The sequence below is a fragment of the Urocitellus parryii genome, chromosome X (assembly GCF_045843805.1).
Source record: "Urocitellus parryii isolate mUroPar1 chromosome X, mUroPar1.hap1, whole genome shotgun sequence".
Classification (NCBI taxonomy): domain Eukaryota; kingdom Metazoa; phylum Chordata; class Mammalia; order Rodentia; family Sciuridae; genus Urocitellus; species Urocitellus parryii.
In genome coordinates this window covers 61,833,447-61,855,302 of record NC_135547.1, presented here as the reverse complement: position 1 = coordinate 61,855,302, position 21,856 = coordinate 61,833,447, and the positions used below count along the sequence as shown (strand labels likewise).

The following is a 21,856-nucleotide window of genomic DNA, read 5'->3' as shown; positions in this document are numbered from 1 at the left end:
CCTGAAATATCTATGGAATTTCAGTTAAATTACAAATAGAGATAGCATATTATTCCAAGCCTCATTCTTTCAGTTTGTTATTCAGAAAAGAATGGGTAGTGACTCAGAGACAAGGGAGGAGTGGAACCCTGATCCTGATGTACATTTTGTTATTGCCTGGCAATAGAGTCCCAATTCTCTTTCACATACCCTTTTCAGAGGAAATTACTGTTTGATAATGTTTTTTCCCCCTTCTTTTAAGACTGCCCTTGATGCAAGTTTTGTCCATATTTTTCTATAAGAAAAATGTAATAGGGCTTTGGGGGAGATGGGGACTATGATTTATTGTTTTAAGTTTTTAATATAGAAAATGAGAATTAAAATTAGTCTTAAATATCATGCATACTAAATAATTCCCAAGTGACCTGAAGCAGTGAATGTACCTCCTTAAGTGCAAAACTTTGTGTTCAACTATGACATCAAAGCTGTGGACACTAAAAACCAACAAAAAATTATTAATGATTGATTTTAACTGAATGAGATGGATTTAATTTTGAGTTTAAGTTTTGATATTGAAACTATTTCTGATTTTATATAAATGTAATTGAAGTCAGGAATTGAAATTTGCTTTTATTTTTATTTTTTCTAGTAAAATTACATGTAAATTAACTCTTAATTAAGTGTAACTGTATTTATAGATATATAGATTCATTTTTAGGTTATCAAAGCACACATTACATATGTACATATGAGTTTTATAAGATTTTGCACTTGCTGAAATATGAGAAAACCATGAATTGTTTTTGAAAATATATGTATTAAATCACTTAAACCATAGAGAACCAGGGGGCCCACAAACCCTGATGCCTATGGAGGCAAGGCTAGTGATATAAATGAAAGACTATAAGCAATAGGGAGTAGAAGTAAATATGATGAACTAAAAATATGTATTTTTCTTCTAAAAGTGGTAGTTACTACTCACCTAAGCTGATTGCTCCCATGTGGGAATGTTGATTTAGTGTTGTTAAGGTCTTACTTTTAAGAGAAGCTATGAAGACAAACTTTTATATGAAATTCTCCAAACCTTACATATTGGTAAATAATTTAATAATAATAAAAAAGCAACACTTTTCAGACAAAACAAAATGCATATGTGATCTAGATTCAGTCCATGGGATATCAGTTTGTGATCTCTGCTCTAAATTGTAAATAGATACTGAAATAACAAAAAAAAACAAAACAAAAAATCATAGTTTGCTATAAAATGTACCTGAAATGCTTGATGATAAAAAATCATGTAAAGTAAATAAATAGTAAGTGGGGTTCTGGTACTCAAAATGGTGGTCATGCACTTTGTAATTTTTTTAAATACATAGAAATAGCCAATGTAGTTTTCCTTTTAAAGTGGTTTGAAAATTAAAATTATGATTATTTTTGCTTTAATGTTTATCAACGAAATGCAATGTGAAACAAATCATTACTGCCATGACCAAAAGAGAATATTTAAGCACAGTTCTGTTACATAACATAATTAAGGTTTCTATTTAAAGCCTAATTTGTTTTGCTTTAATAGGAAGAATGGCATATGTATACCATGTGTTGTTTTATTTTAAATTGGTTTGCCTTTAAACAAAGTTTCAATTCCATCTTTAAAAATTCCTTTATTTTTACAAATGGTTAAAATAAAAAATAAAAGAAATGTAAGTAGTTAACACAACAAAACTTCATCTGAACTTTTGGTGGACATTGGCAAAGACAAAACAAAAGTTGGTCATTTGAGATTTTATTAAGAGGTAACTGTTTGACTGATCTGAGACTTTGCTTGTTTGTCTGTCCTGCCCTGGACCTTAGCACATAATCCCACTGTGCTACAATGCTTTTGACATCTGTATGCCCCTTTCATCACTGGCAACCCAAAAGTATATTTGTCTAAAAAGGAAACAATTAAATTCCAATCTCTCTAGGAAAAAAAAAAAAAAAAAAACGAAAAGAAAAACACCCCACTGCTAAACCTGCTTTAAAGACTTCTATGATCTGCACCATAAATCCTCAGTTGGGATAGTAAGTTAACATTGTTATTTCTCATGAGAAACTCAAAAACTTTGAAAACTTAAAAAAAATCCAAAAGATAATAAAGCTCAATCTGAAATCCAAAATGAACTAGAAAAACCTCATTTGTTGATGATTATTATAGTTGATGTTTTCATATAATGACACATGTGAAAGATGAGAAATTGAAAACTGTTCAACACATATGATAATGTACAAAACTGTTGATATTTATTTAAATTTATGTAGATGGTGCTGCCATTTCTAATAATAATTATTTTATATAATATATATATAGTTGTAGATAGACAAAATACCTTAAGTTTATTTTTATATGGTGTTGAGGATCAAACCCAGTGCCTCATTCATGCCAGGTGAATATTCTACCACTGAGTCACGCCACAGCCCCTAATAATTAGTTTTGACCATAATTAATTTGTTCCATGAAAAGAATTAAATATGTTTAAATATACAGATTAATTAAACCTATTAACTAAAATTTGACCAGTTTAAACAAATAAATAAGACAATTTAAGATAAAAATTGATGAACAATTGTCTTTTCTTTTGCTGGATGTAATAATATTTAATGTTCATCAAACATTATAGGAAGTGATGTTCTGTATTTTAGTTCATTAAATCATTCTAACAACCCTACAAAGTAGGTGTTGTTATTATAATCCTTGTTTTACAGATGATGATACCAAGTTGCAGAGAAGGTTCAGTGACTCATCCAAGAACATCCAACCTCAAATATGAGAACTAGCATTTGAATGAAGGCAATGGGATTTCAAAGTGCAAAGGCTTTGGACCTATATATTATATAACCTGTGAACTGGTATAAAACTTATTATTAAAACACCTAATTTCTTATATACATACGAATATGTATATATACCCATACACATACACATACATACACCTATACACAAATATATACATATTTCTGGCATATTTAAAATGATATTTCTATTCTGAAATCACTTTTTTAACATTTTGATAGTGCAAGATTAATTATAAAATAGTTCAAATAGAAAGAGTAAAAAATAATAAGATGCCTGTGGACAAATTTCCAGGCCTCCATTTGACTCATAACACAATTTTAAAAAATTGCATCTGTAAAACATTAATGATATTTTAGTAACAATAATTTCCTTTCTCTTCCACCCTTCATACTATCTTAAAGTTGATGTGTTTCATTGCTTTGAAATTTTAAAGTTATATGCAAGCAATATGATCTTTGTGTTTTTAAAATGCACCTAAAGTTCTGGTAATATATCATCCTTTATAATTGTACTTGCTCTGGTTTTGAGACTTATCCACATTAATACATGTAGATCTAGTTGATTCATTCTTTTAATCATCCATTGTTGTATTTCAGTGTATGAATATGTTAGAGTGTGTGATTATTATTTTCTATATCAATGGACATTTAGGTTGGTTCCAATTTTTTGTCATTACAAACTGCACATCATGTTTTGTGTCCTTGTATAGAATTTATGTAGGTTATTAACCTAGAAGTACAGTTGTTGGGTTTTTGGCTATGTACATCTTCATAATAGTTATTGCAAAATCATTCTTATTTACCATCCACCAGCATTGTACAAGAATTTCCATTTCCCCACATTCTTGCCAATGTAGTAGACATTTTTTAATAAATAATCATTTTGAATAAAAAAATAATCATTTTTAGTAATCATCTTCATCATTACACACATACAGCTGAAACATTTCTTCTAATCATTTAATGCACATAATAGTATTTACTGATATTATTTGTGTTTTATTCTTCATTTTAAAGCATTTATCATAATAAATATAACCATGTCTTTCTGGTTATGAAGCACTTTCATATAACTCCTCATTTGGCGAGAGAGTGTGGTGTATGTAGAAGATTTCTGGTGGAAAAATTTCAAAAGTGGATGGACTTGAAACCACCCTGTAAATGACTGTGTGGTTTTAGGCATTAAGTATTGGAGTAGACAAGTCTTAGAGAAACACCATAACCTTTGATCTTTAAGATATATCTTCACTTTTCCTTGAAGTTATATTTCACCTGTGCATAAAACATAAAGACAAAAATTAAGTTTGATCAGTTCATGAAAATTTTTGTAATGTCCTATGGATTGGTTAAGTTCACAGGTTTACCTAATTTATCTTTGTGTTTCTCCTATTTCAAGGAATATTGGGGGGGATGAGGGAGAATATTAATAATATAATAAAATATTATTATAGGGACTAGACAGTGGTGCTACAGAATCTTGAATTCATTTTCAGTTTTTCCCACTCTGGAGAATCACATTACAAATAGTGAAATACAGTGAAAGCTCAAACACTCTTTGTTATGACATTGTATTTGCTTTCAGATGCATCTTTTACATGTTCAGAGAAGAGAATATTCAATATTTTCAGCTCACTTACTGTTTGATTCCATCAGTGCTCTTATGGTGTTCCATGTAACTATTTAAGGTAGAGGGAGGACTATTCAGTATGTTCTTTTTTTTTGATAAGGTGAAAAGTAACTGGAGTTTGTGTTTTGGAGAGACTTTTCATTAGAAAGATCTGTATCTTTGCTCTGATATTTAATACAGAGTTTTCAGGGTTTATTATATTTTATGGGTGCTGGAAAGAACATTCATCTAGAATAATTTAAAAAACTGAAATAGAGAATGGAATCAGTAGAAACTGATCTTATTTAAATCCCCAGAGTTGCAAATATATCAAACACACATATACAAGTAGAGCCTCTCTCTAGTTCAAGATATCAATGATTTTATACAGAAAGTTCTTTTTGTCTACAATGATATTGAACATTGGTTATGCTATGAGTGAAGTTGTGCATATGGAAGGTAAAATTCTGTTTAAAAAGACCTAAATCATGTAATCTATGGTAATGAAGATACTTTTAGAGGGTCTCTCTTTCTATGAGTAGTCTTGGGAGAACATTTTGATTATGGCAATTCTAGAAGTTGAATTGACCTCCTACAGAACTTCAACATCCAAAACTAGACAAAAATTATGGTTCACACACTTTGTTCATATGATCTCTAGATTAATATAATTTACATGCATATACCTTATTTAATGTGACAATAAACTCATAGAATCCCACATAAATTGCTTTTGAGTGTTTTACCCATTTTGGCCTGTTTGAGAACTGATTGTAGGGCTCATATTTAATAACTTTTATTGCTATTTTTGCTAATTGGCCCTCTATTTTTTCAGTTTAAACATATTTCTGGAAGCAACTATTTTGTTTACTGTGCTACTTCTATGGGTTCAGTGAAGAAAAAACTCTGCCAGGGTATTCTAGATTATCTTTACCCAGATCTTACATATACTATATGGAGATTTAATTCAACTTTTTCAATAGCACTAGTTAAAGCACATAAAAAACAAGATATCCCAAAACCTTTAAGCAAGTTTCAAAGATATAGATTCAGAGCATTTTGAAGCAGCACTTCTTAGACATATTTCACTAAGTGATTGCCAAGGCTATTGAGGAATCAGTGCTCATTGAGAAAAAAAATATTATGGTTCTTCAAAATTTATTAAAAGAAGAAAGGAGGAAGGACAAAATTGTGTATTGACTTTACCACATACATTTGTAAAAATTACTATATGTATTTGAGATTTTGGTGACTCTTTCTTCACAAAACCAGTTTCAATCATTACATGTACTACTGTTTACTGAGGATCCATAGTTTTGTTGGATTGAATGGAGCCTTGGCAAACAACATTTGTCTTTTATCTACAAAACATCAAAATCATGAACAATTTTGTCTTACTACTGCTACCAAGTAAACTTATGTGCTTTGACACAGATGGCATCTAGATAATAATACTATGATATTACTACAGAAAATATTCCATTGTGTTACTATTAAAAACCCAGTTTGAACCCTGAGCAAGTCATTTACATGATGTTTCCTTGGGATTACCTACATTCTTGTCCACTCTGACCTTGTAATTTTGCTCACAGTTGGAAATGTAATGCAGAGTGACTAAGATAATGTTGTTTACACAGACTTTAAGTGGAATGACATTATAGTCAAGCAAGTGTCACATCACCCAAAGTGAAGGAAGACTTAATTACCATAATCCTGTGAATACTAAAATTTCTTAGCCATGTGTAGCATAATAATGCAATGTTCTGCATGTTTCATTTAATAATGTGAAGGTGCAATACATTAGGTCTCAGGCTGTGTTTCTTTAAAAATAAAAGCAAAGTGGAATTGTGGAAAAAAAATCCAGGCTTTTGTAGCAGGATACTTGTCTGAATGTTCAGGTGAAGTCTGTCCTTTCTTTTAAACTCCAAAGAGTTGCCTGGTGATGTGAAAATGAAGGGACTGCTAAAATATCCATAAATCTAGACACCAGCGAGTAGGGTGACAGACCATGAATTTCTCTGGAGGCGCAGGGTAGTTTTAACTAAATGACTGAGACAGAATAAAGAGGAAAGTCTAATAACCACCTATTATTGTGCAATGGGGAACATATCATTAATTTACAAAGAAAGTGGTGACATTTTCTAAAATTGTATAGCCCTATTCTTAAAAGTTTGTCAGTGTAACTAATTAGTTGCTAAAATGGAGTTGATTCTAAGACCCAGTATGAATGCATTAGAAAAGGCAATGCATTGTCCCTAAATTGGTATGGTTTGTAATACATCTTGATGAATGGTACAAAATAATGTTAAGAAATGGGACTATTATTCCAAAATGGCCGTTCATTGGTTTGTAGTCCTTGAAGGAATTATGTTCCATGGCAACGTGCACTGAAGTCCTGCAGATAAATTTTAAGTGCCCTAAAGACATGTCTTGCTTTCTGTTTTTGATAACATCAAGTTTTCAATACAAAGAATTTGCTTCCTCAAAGGGTTCTTGCCCTCCTAGCATATTAGAACTCCAAAGATGTTATTACCTTAGATTATCATTTGGACTTTTAAAACTACTTTTATTGTTCAAGAGATGAAGTGTATGAAATGAATCATCAATAAAATGTAAAAAATGTTTTTTAAATAGAAAGCTGAGATATAAAAATATGTATTGCTCAATCAATAAATTTATATAAGTGGCATATTACTTAAAATTGATGAAACATCACTGGATCCTCTGATACGTATAGTGCTCTCAAATTTTTAAATATATAAAAGCTATTAAAATATAATGTGTTGAAGCCTTTTAATAACAGCAATCATGCTTTATAATTGGGAGTACTGAAAAGAATTTAGAACTTATTTATCATTACAGAATTTTCTTTTACAGAATAGTTGTATTTAAATGTATAAGTAAGATTATTCTTTGATTTTCTTTTCATATGAACATTTTCCTTTTAATTTATTAGTTCTAGAAAAGCAGTATATTAGCGTAATAATGTAGTTGGTGAACAGATCTATATTGTCATGCTTCTTAAAATGTATCTAACTTACATTGCAAAAATGGTGTTATTAGATGCTTTATACTGCTTTACAAATATTCATTAACTCATATATTGTTGTATCTGATATATTATCCAGGAAAAAAGATAGTGGTTTTAACTTTTTAATAATGAATTACATTTGGAAAGAAAACATCTCCTGAATTAAAAATATTTTGTAAAGGAATTTAGGACATCTGATTTAAACAGTTCATTTAAAAGTAGTCTGTACATATTTTACATTTTGTAGCATTAAAAACAAATTGCTCTTCACTTAATTTAGTTTGTTCAGCTCTCCTTCACAAGTCACTTGTGATTTGGGAACTAAATTAGACTCCAGTGAATGTAGGGGTAAAATGATTTTATAATAAAGTGGGCCTGGTACAAACATAGTTAGAGGCATTGTGTTTGTGTTTGGTTGCTTTCTCTGTGCTGGGCTTTAAACCCAGGGCCTTGTGCATCCAAGGCATGTGCTCTATTATTGAGCTGCATATATCCCAGCCTGTATTTTTTTAAGTAAATGTTTTATTTTAGAACACTTATACAGTTAACAGAAAAATTACAAAGATTGTACAGAATTCCAATATAACTTGTATCCAGTTCCTTCTGTTACTAATGTTAAAATTAATTTGTCAAAATTAAAGAACCATCATTGGCAAATTGTTTTAAAGTTCATATTTTATTCACACTTCCTCAGTTTTTCCCTAGTGACCTGTATTTGTTCTAGGATGCAGGATCCCCCATTACGTTTAGTTGACATGTCCTTTTACTCCCTTTGATTGCGACAGTTTTTCTCTTCCACAATTTTTTAAAGTACTGGTCAGGTTTTATATAATAGACCATATTGGGGCTTGTCTGATGATTTTCTTATGATTAAATTTGGAATATATATTTTGGGAAGGAAGACTACAAAGGTTTGTCAGATTTCTCCATTGCAAAATTACCTGTCTCCACCCCCACCCTGCACCACCCGACTCCTTTCTATAGTGTAGGTACTCTTTGAGAGTCTTTGGAAGGCAGTTCCTGTATGCAAGTATTTGGAAATGTCTTGCCTAGGAGATTTGTTTCTTTTTCTCCAATTGTTTATTTAATCATTTATTTATAACAGTGCAGATTCATAAGTATATATTGTATACTTTGGGTTATAGTGAGATACTACAATATTTATCTTATTGCTGAAATTGTCCTATCTTTGGTTATTGGGAACTCTTTCAGTTGGCTCTTGTGTACCTTTGACATGTCATCAACATTGTGGATTTTTTTTTTTGTGTGTGTGTGCATTTCTTACTGTCTTGCACTAGAATATTTTACATGCCTAGAATCAGTAAGTTTTCCAAGTAGTAGTTTGGGAAATTTTAATCTTAATCATAAGGAAAATATGAATGTGGCTAAGAAAGAGGGTCAGGGACCCTCAGCTTCATTTTCTTGTTAGTGCTCTAAATTCACCATCATCCTATTAATGCATATCAACCTTATTCTATTACCATATACATCTTTCCCCATTACTCTAATAATATCGATTAAGAAAAGGACCAAAAGCCTTATATAGTCTTCTATAGCCACACACATTGTTATTCATAGATTTATAAATATGCTATGCAATTCTAGAACATATTTGTCTTTCCAGGAACCCGCCCTTCTAACCTGATCCCAATAAACGAGCTTACCATCAGTTCCTGAGTCATGGAGGATTCATTTTTCCTCAGAGAGGATTGGGAACAAAATAAATTTAGGGAGTATGGGATTAAATAAACAAATGTATTTACTGCAGGTGTTCTCACACTCCATAATTAGTTAATTTGTTTTATGAATAAATAGGAGAAGACACCACATAGAATGTTTTCAGTCTTTTTTTTTATTAAAGGTTCATGTTTTGTTCATGAACCTAATATTCATAAAAAAAACTTTTGGAAATGGTGTTACAATGGTAAGAGTCTTGAATTTGTATTCAGAAATCTTGTGTTAAATTCCACATTGTGCCATCAGCTAGCTCTATTACTATAGGCATGTAACTTAATATCTACAATTCTCTTATCCATAAAATGAACCTAAGATTGCATCTTAGAGGATTATTGTGAAGAACAAAAAATGTGCAAACCTACGTTTGTAAGAATTCCTTTTAAATGCTCAATTCAGTGCTAGTATAATAAGCAGTAGATGCCATGCCTTGGCTTTTATAACCATTGTATCTCTAATATATAGCATATTTCCCTGACATTTGGTCTTCGATCATCAATAAGTATTTATTGAACAATTGAATTATTTTACTATTACTTATTTCCTGTCCCTCTGCACATGTTGTACAGCAGTTTATGGCATTTTATAAATTGCTTTTTGAGATTTGTATCCACGTGACAGGATGTAGGGAGAAATCTACATTGAATTGGCTATATATATGCAAAAAACCTACAAAACTGAAGAAACCAAAAAAAAAAAAAAACTAAAAAGACCCTTAAACTTTTGATTCCAGCCTTTGTTTTACTGAACATGTGCTCACAGCCAATGGCTGGCTGCCTTCTGATTAGTTTTCATTGCTTCAAGCTGACCAGATTTTCTTTTGAAATAAAGGCACTGAAGCTTTCACCTCCACACTATGGTGATGTAAAATTCCTGCTGCAGAGTCACTGAACTAGTGCTAGAAGAAGAGAAGCACCTGTGAGCACAGGCTGTCAGAAGGCCCTCAGAGCCCTAGAGTGTTGAGGCTACAGCTGCTGGGTTGAGAAGCAGTTGGAAGTGCTTTGTTACTCCTTCTTGTGTAACCACAGGAGACCCACTAAAGGATTTTTACTTTCTTTGGATGTATAATTTGTGTTGATTAACAGTAGTTATGGGAAGGATCCCTTTTGTAAAACCGAAGACAAGGCAAAGTTGTGATGGAGGTGACATGGCAGTCCCTGTTAAATTGTAGACTTTGGTGAGAAGTGTTGTGTGGCCTCACATCTTCTATTTTGCCTAATTCTCCACAAAACAACATATTCAGCATGTATTCCCAGAGGTAAACTTTTTTTAGATTCCAGCTGCTCTTTTCAGAAAATAAACTGGAACATGTTTATTATGTTTGAATTTGAGAAGTTTCCAGCCTTCCTAGAAATGTTAGGTGAATATTTAAAGTCTGCGGAGTACCCGTTCAACTTTGGAAATTGCAAAAACATTTAAATCAAATTCTCAGCTTGGGGTTTGTGGTTGTAACTCAGTGGTAGAGCACTTACCTAGCATGTGTGAGGCACTTGGTTCTGTCCTTAGCACCACGTAAAAATAAATAAATAAAATAAAGGTATTGTGTCCATCTACAACTGAAAAAAAAAAGAAAAAAAAAACAAAAAATATTTGAAATTTAAAATTTTAGACTTGGGGATAGTGAGACAATGAATGGGCAAGATAGTTTAGGGGTTCTTCTTTTTAATATTTAAATCATATGATAAATATTAGTATACCTTTTTCCATCATGTAATTCATGAATTCTGAAGAACAGAAAAATGTTTTAGTTAAAAAAATAAACCCTAGATGGGATAATAATGTCCTAGCATTTCCGTAATTGTTGGTCTGAGCTGTTCTTCAGGGATAGATTAATAATTTAGTAGCATTGCTCTTCTTCACACTTAGAAATAGTTAGCAAGTCTCTCATCCTATCCCTACTTCTGGCTCAAAACGTGAAGCATAGACTTTGAGGCTTGTATAAAATATGTGTGTGGTTGGGCAAGGCAAGGCTTAAAATTATAATACTATGACTGAATGCCTTGATGGAGTTATTTTCCTCTATCAAGAGCTAGATTGTCCATTTTGAACATCACCTTGTAATTTTCATATATTGTCCATTTTGAACATCACCTTGTATTTTTCATATATTGTTCAACTACAGGTTTTAATTAAATATATTAGTTCTTTATTTAATTTAAAGGAATACACATTGGGACAAGACTCTTATTTCATGTGTGTCTTGAATTTCAAAACTTTTCTAGATAAAATGTAACCACCTTCTTTTAAATGAACAGCTGCAGGGAGTTTTAAGGAAACATTTCAACTTGAATCCAGAAATTACATCTAGGAATCCTTCCTTGTGTTTTGCAAATCTATCAAGTTTACTGAATTTGTAGTAGCATAGCTGAATTCCAACAACTGCAAAAATAATTAGTAAAATTAAGTTGAATATGTTGTAAACAAGTGAAGTTATTATTCATTCTGTACCACACTACAAATGTGGGAGGACATGTTAAATGATAAATTAGGCATGAACTGCTTTAATCTGTAAGCTGAACATGTTAGCAAACGGCTTGCGTTTGTAATTAGTATTTATGGCCACAGGAGAGTGCCTCTTTTAAAACAGTGACAGGAAATTGATCAGTTTAGGTTGTCATAGCAACCAAAAGAGTTCCATTGCTTGTGTTAGATTTAGCCTATTACACTATATACCTATGTTTAGAAATATATTTATGAACTGTAAAGATAAACTCCTCAATAATGCAAAAGGGGTTAGAATGACAAAATGCCAAACTAACAAAGTCCAAATGAATGCTTGAATACTTGATAACAAGCTTAAGTATTTGACGGTTGTCATGACATTTCTTTTACAAAGCAAATGATGTCTTGAAAAAAATCTTAAATCTAGATGAAAATGCAAATCCTTTTATGACAGTATGTGGCTGTCACATTCATAATAAGAGACAATAATTGATGATTTATGAGATGACACCATGGCAACAAAGTCTTTCATCATTGGCACCCCTTGGTTACTTTTATATCAGGGGTTTGCGGGTGCCTGTGAAAAGTCTCCAACACGACATACAAGAAGGTCTACTCATATCTTAATCCATTAGATCTCATTTAACAGGGTAGAAGCATTGTGGAGATTTTTAGAATCATCTGACAAAGTGAAAGCTGGTAAAATCTTTGGTAAAAAATCTCTGCTAAACTAGTAAGCATGTTTCAGAGCTGAGAATGGGGACAGATTTGTTTCTGTCCACTTAACCTTTCAAAGAAAATATGTAATGCCTCTCTTAAGTTTGAGTGCAAGCTGTTAGATTGTTTAAAGTTATGGTATCTGATAATATTCTTATGTAGGAAGTGAGGAAAGAGAAGAAGGGAGTGTACTGCACCTTGACTTGCTTTGAATTACCAAGACAGATTATTTTTAAGTTTGATTTTAATGTTGATGTCTTTATAAAAATAGAATGGGTGTATAATTTGGTATTCTAGAGTGGTTTTAATGTGTTTGGTAGGCCAAGGTGTAAGGTGTTACCATTTCTTAGAAGTGACCATATATCATTATTTCTATTGTATATTATTTAAAATATTGAAAATATAGTGAACCTTCTGCCTTGATTTTATTGCCAATTCATTGAAAAAGAAAGCCCATTTGAAATTTAGACCTATAAAAGTTCCTAGATTATTCAGCCATTTATGTGATTGAAACAAATGGCTAGACAAAGTTATCATTTCGATGTCCTTTCCATTGGAATTTAACAATGATCTACAAAAATTTGTAGTAACATCAAAAATTGGAGATAATTGCTGCAAAATACTGAAACTATCAGATGTAAATACCATAAGTATAACATAAGTATGTACATCAAAGTTTATCTAGCTTTTATATACGTTTAAAATATGGTTTAAAACATTTTAAAAATATGTTTAAAATATGTATATAAAGAATTTTAGAAACATTTGTCATCTTTTGTCAGGATAAGAAATCTGTAATATGCATTTCCTTCAGAGGATTGCATAGCCAATTATACAAAGATCTTTGCTCATTTTTTCAATTTATATATTTCCTATAAGGCTGTGGAAGGCTGCTCAGTGTGGGATCCCTAACTCTGCTGAGTTTGTAATTTTGTTCCCAGTTAACAGTTAAGAAAATGGAGCCTTCCAGTCAGTATAATAATGATTTATCTCAGCTGATATAAGAAAATAAATTAATTTTGATTTCATATCATAGATAGTGGAGAAGTCACATACGCATGAAAAATGGTATGTTGCAATAGACTATTTTATTTTTTATTTCCTCTATTGAATATTATGTTTTCTTCAACATTTTGCTGTAACAGGTACTATTTTTGTTATTTATCTTATACTTATTTTCTTATCATCTTTTGAAATATATTTCTATTAGAATTGCTTAGTTGAAAGGTATACACGTTATACATTTTAATAAGTTATGCGTGAGTCTTAATTAAAATGTCACCTGTTCTTGGCACAAATTTTTACTCAGTGACCTGGAAAATATATAAGGTTAGAACATATTATTTCTGTTTTCTAGGAGTTTATGATTAATTGACAGAAATACTATAAGCATTACTCAATCCAAAATAAGCCCCAAATAAAGAAAATGTGATATTGTATTATATACACACTGCAGGCATAAAATTAAACTATTTATGGTGAAGGGAAAAGTTAGTCTAAAATGGTTTTGTAAAGGATAATAAATAAGGAAGTAAGAATATTGGAACTAGAGCTTAAATGAATTTGGGAGTGGGAGATGTGAATAATTAAATGGAGTATTATTTGGGGTTTTAAGAGCCTATGTGAACAAAGCCAGAAATGTAGAAATAATGGTATATCATGAGAATTTTAAAGAACACTATCTCACTTATACTGAAGTGGTAGTGTTGGAGAATAGTAAGAAAAATTTTAAGATACTCATCTGATTTGCTTCTCTGCCTCCATTTTTGACTAATCTTGAGAATAAATCCTTCTTCCATCCGGCTACATACCATTATTCCTCTAGCTCTTAGAATAAAGTTCGAACATGTACAAGGCTTTCAAAACCCTTTGCCAGTGGTTTTCATCTGGAGATGATTTTGCTCACACAGCACATTTGGCAGTATTTGAAGACATTGTTCTTTGCAACCCTAGGTGGTGATGGCGCTACTGGCATCTGGTTAGTAGCAACCAGGAATGCTACTAAACATCCTATAATACACAAAGAAGCTCCCTCAAAGCAAATGATTATCTGGCCTTAGATGTCAGTAATGCTGAGGCTGAAAAATGTGAAATGCTACCCTGTAAGCTCTAAACTCTGCCCACATTGCCAATCTCATCTCAAGCTACTTTCTCCCTTACTATCAATTCAATCACTTTGAAGTTCTTAAGCACTCAATTTTACCTTTTATTTTTAAAATTTCATAAATGCTTTCTCTACTTTGGAACATACTTCTGTTTCCCTTCTTGCCATACCTTTTCCTTTCCTCCTACTTGAACTACTCATCATTCTACATAAACCTCTCATCTTGACTCGTGGAATGCGAGAACCATATTTTATCCCATCTTTGTATCAACATTTCCCAGCATGTTGTTTGAGGCACAATAAATGCTTCTTAAAGAAGTATATAGGTTGGTGGGTATTTGGAATGCTAAGCTAAAAAAGAGTATAATGATATGTTTAATGATGTATAACAACTGTGGTAATGAAGAGGAAGTAAATGAGAGAGGCCTCAAAGTGAGAATCCTAGAGCCTAGTTGCTGATTCCATGTGGACTGTGACAGTAGAGTCAAACATGATTTCTAGAGGGAATGGGAACAAAAATTGGAGAGTTGACAATGAAGCTTTAATTTGAGAAGTCAGGTAATGAGAATTTATTTCCACTGACTTGGTGATTCCTTGAAAGATCTAGAAATAGTTTTCAGGGTGAAATTGCTAGCTCTGTGACTGTGAGCAAGCCATTAACCTATCTATCTGGGAAATGGAGAAAGATTTGAGTACCAACTCGATCAGGATTAAATGAGTAAATACACGTAAAACACTTGTATTTTATTTTATTTTATTTTTTGGAACTGGGAATTCAACTCAGGAGCACTTAACCACTAAGCCACATCCCCAGCCCTGTTTTGTATTTTATTTACAGGGTCTCACTGAGTTGCTTAACACCTCACTTTTGCTGAGGCTGGCTTTGAACTCACGATCCTCTTGTCTCAGCCTCCAGAGCCATTGGGATTATAGGCATGCACCACAACACCTGGCTAAAACACTTATCTTTATACCAGTATGACACATATATAGTTAATACTTAACAAATGATAATTATTAGTGTTATTTCTATTGCTATGAATGTCCTTTCCATCCTTGGTCTCCTTGGAAATAGTATATTCCAGTACATCTGCCACCTTTACTATATTATGATTTTATTTACTTTATTATGATTTAGAGGAATGATGATCACCTACCTCCTCTGAACTCCTATAGCATTTAAATTTTCTATTTTGCACCTCTCCTATACTGCCAAATGCTACAATTGCATAGGTATTTGCATTATAATATCTGGTATATTGAACATTCCTTGGAGGAAAGACTGTGTCTTACTCATCTTTTCATGACATAATAGTAAGTACTAAATAAATATTAGGTTATGATAATTAGTTGTCAGTATTATTATTATCATTGGGGAATCATTAACAGAGGTGTGAGAGTTGTCTCTTAGAATTAATATAGTCTTATGTTTATATCCAGTATTAATGCCCTAATATTTTTAAAGAACATCAATTATGTTTATCAAATAGAGTAGAGCATCATTGTTATTGAGTAAGTACTAAGCAATATGAATAATTTAAAATGTATTTAATTGATGCTAGTCAAGTTTCATTATTATAAGAAAGCCTTCCTGATGAAAAAGTATTACTTCTGAAACATTAGATATTTTCAATCTGTTAACTAATATGAAAACTCTTTTGCTTATAAACTATGAAATATTTTTGTTTTTAATGCCAAACTTTTGAAAAAAAAACAGGTGTGTCAAGAGATTTCATAAAAGATAATAGAGTTTTTAAAAAATGAGATAAGTGATGTCCATTAATTTATAAGAATGCAAATCCCTTTTGGCTTGCCTTAAGATATATAAAACATCATGTAGGTAAGTTGTTCAGAACCAAGTTCAGAAAATACAGCCCAGGGATGTCTGGAGTGTTTTGTGATTATATTACATAACTAAGAATTCAAGGCTCAGATATTCTTTCATATATTCCACATACAGTTTGCTTTGATTCAGTGATTCAGTAAAGTGTAGTGTGCTTAGGAAAATGTTTTATATTTGTAATCTATTTATTATATGTGGGCATGATCCCTATTTTACACAATCTTCTTTTACTATTGATGTGAGTGCCACTGCCATTGAATTTAATTGGGACATCTTAGGGACACATTTTGTCTTTGGTATAAGCAGGGCATTATTATAAATGAATCTTAACTGAAAGTTTACATGAACATACTTTCTGATTTTTAACACTATCTCTAACAGCATCACATGACTAGGTGAAGTCCCATTTAGAATACATGATTTCTAATATACTATACAGTATTTCCTTCTAAGCAATTCCATTCAAATATTTTTAAGGGAGAACCTTTCCAGGTATTTGGTAGCTTTAGTTAAAGGGCATATAATTAATAAATGTATTTTAGATAATTAGGATAATTTCTTTGATGTGATTAGCTATTACACATGTGCATTTTTCACATGAAGTTGACAGTTACTTTAAGGAAGAAAAAGGGTGGAATTACTTAGCTGTTTTATAAATAGACAAAAACAGTATGAGAGAATATCAATATTGCACAACTCATGAACAACATCAACAATCAGTGGCATTTAGCTAGCAAAAGGTAAATGAAAGAATAATTAAACTAGTGAGGCAATATTATTCAATAAATATCAATATGTTTGGTTGGCAACCTCAGTATACATAAGAGGCAAGAGCTAAATGCTGATGTGATTTCATAAACATATAAAACATTATAGACCAGAAAACAATCTAATATTGAATCTTTTATGTAAGCAAATTGATTGATATTTAAATATAATTAAATTCAATCTTTTTATTTTTTTTTCTGGTTTTCATATTTTATTTTATTTTTATTTTATTTTTTTTTATTGGTCGTTCATAACCTTACATAGTTCTTAATACATCATATTACACGGTTTGATTCAAGTGGATTATGAACTCCCGCTTTTACCCCGTATACAAATTGCTGTATCACATCAGTTACCCTTCCATTGATTGACATATTGCCTTTCTAGTGTCTGATGTATTCTGCTGTCTGTCCTATTGTCTACTATCCCCCCTCCCCTCTCCTCCCCTCCCCTCCCCTCCCCTTTTCTCTCTCTACCCCTTCTACTGTAAATCATGTCTTCCATTTGTATTCTCTTGACTTACCCCTCCTTACCTCTTATATGACATTTTGTATAACCCTGAGGATCGCCTTCCATTTCCATGCAATTTCCCTTCTCACTCCCTTTACCTCCCACCTCTCATCCCTGTTTACTGTAAATATTCTTCTCAAGCTCTTCGTCCCTACCCTGTCCTTGTTTACACCCCTTATATCAAAGGAGTCATTTGGTATTTGTTTTTTAAAGATTGACTAGCTTCACTTAGCATAATCTGCTCTAATGCCATCCATTTCCCTCCAAATTCTATAATTTTGTCATTTTTTAATGCAGAGTAATACTCCATAGTGTATAAATGCCACATTTTTTTTATCCATTCATCTATTGAAGGGCATCTAGGCTGGTTCCACAGTCTTGCTATCGTGAATTGAGCTGCTATGAACATCGATGTAGCAGTGTCCCTGTAGCATGCTCTTGTTAGGGCTTTAGGGAATAGACCGAGAAGGGGAATAGCTGGGTCAAATGGTGGTTCCATTCCCAGCTTTCCGAGAAATCTCCATACTGCTTTCCAAATTGGCTGCACCAATTTGCAGTCCCACCAGCAATGAACAAGAGTGCCCTTTTCCCCGCATCCTCTCCAGCACTTATTGTTGTTTGACTTCCTAATGGCTGCCAGTCTTACTGGAGTGAGATGGTATCTTAGGGTAGTTTTGATTTGCATTTCTCTGACTGCTAGCGATGGTGAGCATTTTTTCATGTACTTGTTGATTGATTGTATGTCCTCCTCTGAGAAGTGTCTGTTCAGGTCCTTGGCCCATTTATTGATTGGGTTATTTGTTATCTTATTGTCTAATTTTTTGAGTTCTTTGTATATTCTGGTTATTAGGGCTCTATCTGAAGTGTGTGGAGTAAAGATTTGTTCCCAGGATGTAGGCTCCCTATTTATCTCTCTTATTGTTTCTTTTGCTGAGAAAAAACTTTTTAGTTTGAGTAAGTCCCATTTGTTGATTCTATTTGTTAACTCTAGCGCTATGGGTGTCCTATTGAGGAATTTGGAGCCCGATCCCACAGCGTGTAGATCATAACCAACTTTTTCTTCTATCAGATGCCGTGTCTCTGATTTAATATCAAGCTCCTTGATCCATTTTGAGTTAACTTTTGTGCACGGCGAGAGATAGGGATTCAGATTCATTTTGGTGCAAATGGATTTCCAGTTTTCCCAGCACCATTTGTTGAAGATGCTATCCTTCCTCCATTGCATGCTTTTAGCCCCTTTATCAAAAATAAGATAGTTGTAGTTTTGTGGATTGGTTACTGTGTCCTCTATTCTGTACCATTGGTCCACCCGCCTGTTTTGGTACCAGTACCATGCTGTTTTTGTTACTATTGCTCTGTAGTATAGTTTGAAGTCTGGTATCGCTATACCGCCTGATTCACACTTCCTGCTTAGTATTGTTTTTGCTATTCTGGGTCTTTTATTATTCCATATGAATTTCATGATTCTTTTATCTATTTCTACAAGATATGCTGTTGGGATTTTGATTGGCATTGCATTGAACTTATAGAGAACTTTTGGTAATATCGCCATTTTGATGATGTTAGTTCTGCCTATCCATGCGCAGGGTATGTTTTTCCATCTTCTAAGGTCTTCTTCTATGTCTTTCTTTAGGGTTCTGTAATTTTCATTGTATAAATCTTTCACCTCTTTTGTTAGGTTGATTCCCAAGTATTTTATTTTTTGGGGGGATATTGTGAATGGAGTAGTTGTCCTCATTTCCGTTTCAGAGGATTTGTCGCTCATATACAGGAATGCCTTTGATTTATGCGTGTTGATCTTATATCCTGCCACTTTGCTGAATTCATTTATTAGCTCTAATAGCTTCTTTGTAGACCCTTTTGGGTCTGCTAGGTATAGAATCATATCATCTGCAAATAGTGATAATTTAAGTTCTTCTTTTCCTATTTTTATGCCTTTAATTTCTTTTGACTGTATAATTGCTCTGGCCAGTGTTTCGAGGACTATGTTGAACAGAAGTGGTGAGAGAGGGCATCCCTGTCTTGTACCAGATCTTAGAGGGAATGCCTTCAATTTTTCTCCATTCAGAATGATGCTGGCTTGTGGCTTATCATAGATTGCTTTTACAATGTTGAGGTATGATCCTGTTATCCCTAATTTTTCTAGCGTTTTGAACATAAAGGGATGCTGTACTTTGTCGAATGCTTTTTCTGCATCTATTGAGATGATCATATGGTTCTTATTTTTAAGTCTATTGATGTGGTGAATAACATTTATTGATTTCCGTATATTAAACCAGCCTTGCATCCCAGGGATGAATCCTACTTGATCATGATGTATAATTTTTTTGATATGTATTTGAATCCGATTCGCCAGAATTTTATTGAGGATTTTTGCGTCAAGGTTCATTAGAGATATTGGTCTGTAGTTTTCCTTCTTTGATGTGTCTTTGTCTGGTTTCGGAATCAGGGTGATGTTGGCCTCGTAGAATGAATTTGGAAGTTCTCCCTCTTTTTCTATTTCCTGAAATAGCTTGAAAAGTATTGGTGTTAGTTCCTCTTTAAAGGTTTTGTAAAACTCTGCTGTATACCCATCCGGTCCTGGGCTTTTCTTAGTTCGTAGTCTTTTGATGGTTTCTTCTATTTCCTCTATTGTTATTGGTCTGTTTAGGTTGTCTATATCCTCCTGGCTCAATCTGGGCAGATCATAGGACTCAAGGAATTTATCTATGCCTTCACTATCTTCTATTTTATTGGAGTATAAGGATTCAAAGTAATTTCTGATTATCTTCTGTATTTCTGAAGTGTCTGTTGTGATATTGTCTTTTTCATCCCGTATGCTAGTAATTTGGGTTCTCTCTCTTCTTCTCTTCGTTAGCATGGCTAAGGGTCTGTCAATTTTATTTATTTTTTCAAAGAACCAGCTTTTAGTTTTGTCAATTTTTTCAATTGTTTCTTTTGTTTCAATTTCATTAATTTCAGCTCTGATTTTAATTATTTCTTGCCTTCTACTTCTTTTGCTGTTGTTTTGCTCTTCTTTTTCTAGGATTTTGAGATGAAGTATGAGATCATTTATTTGTTCGTTTTTTCTTTTTTTGAGGAATGAACTCCAAGCAATGAATTTTCCTCTTAGAACTGCTTTCAATGTGTCCCATAGATTCCGATATGTTGTGTCTGTGTTTTCATTTAACTCTAGGAATTTTTTAATTTCCTCCTTGATGTCTTCTAAAACCCATTGATCACTCAGCAACCTATTGTTCATTCTCCAGGTGATGCTTGCTTTTTCCTTTCTTCTTTTATCATTGATTTTCAGTTTCATTCCATTATGATCAGATAAGATGCATGGTATTATCTCTACCCCTTTGTATTGTCTAAGAGTTGCCCTGTGACATAGTATATGGTCTATTTTTGAGAAGGTTCCATGTGCTGCTGAGAAAAAAGTGTAGCTACTTGATGTTGGGTGGTATAGTCTATATATGTCAATTAAGTCTAGGTTGTTAATTGTGTTATTGAGTTCTATAGTTTCCTTATTTAACTTTTGTTTGGAAGATCTGTCCAGTGGTGAGAGAGGTGTGTTGAAGTCTCCCATGATTATTGTATGTTGGTCTATTAGACTCTTGAACTTGAGAAGAGTTTGCTTGATGAATACAGCTGCACCATTATTTGGGGCATATATATTTATGATTGTTATGTCTTGTTGGTGTATGGTTCCCTTGAGCAGTATGAAGTGTCCTTCTATATCCCTTTTGATTAGCTTTGGCTTGAAATCTATTTTATTAGATATGAGTATGGACACTCCTGCTTGTTTCCGCGGTCCATATGAGTGATATGATTTTTCCCAACCTTTCACCTTCAGTCTATGTATATCTTTTCCTATCAAATGCGTCTCCTGTAGACAGCATATTGTTGGGTCTTGTTTTTTGATCCATTCTACTAGCCTGTGTCTCTTAATTGGTGAGTTTAAGCCATTAACATTTAGGGTTATTATTGAGATATGGTTTGTTCTTCTATCCATATTTGTTTATTGATGTTACTAAACCTGATTTGTTATCCTCTTTGACTACTTTCCCCCCTTTACTGTCCTACCTCCCATTGTTGGTTTTCAATGTTGTTTTCCATTTCCTCTTCCTGTAATGTTTTGCCAAGGATTTTTTGAAGAGATGGTTTTCTAGCTGCGAATTCTTTTAACTTTTGTTTATTGTGGAAGGTTTTAATTTCATCTTCTAACCTGAAGCTTAATTTCGCCGGATACACGATTCTTGGTTGGAGCCCATTGTCTTTCAGTGTTTGAAATATGTTATTCCAGGATCT

General features: G+C 32.7%; 1 protein-coding gene across 1 annotated transcript in view; it reads left to right on the top strand.

Moving 5' to 3' along the window:
* The window catches only part of Dach2 (dachshund family transcription factor 2), a 527,975-nt gene that overhangs the window by 141,799 nt on the left and 364,320 nt on the right, over positions 1 to 21,856 (top strand). The window lies entirely within an intron of this gene.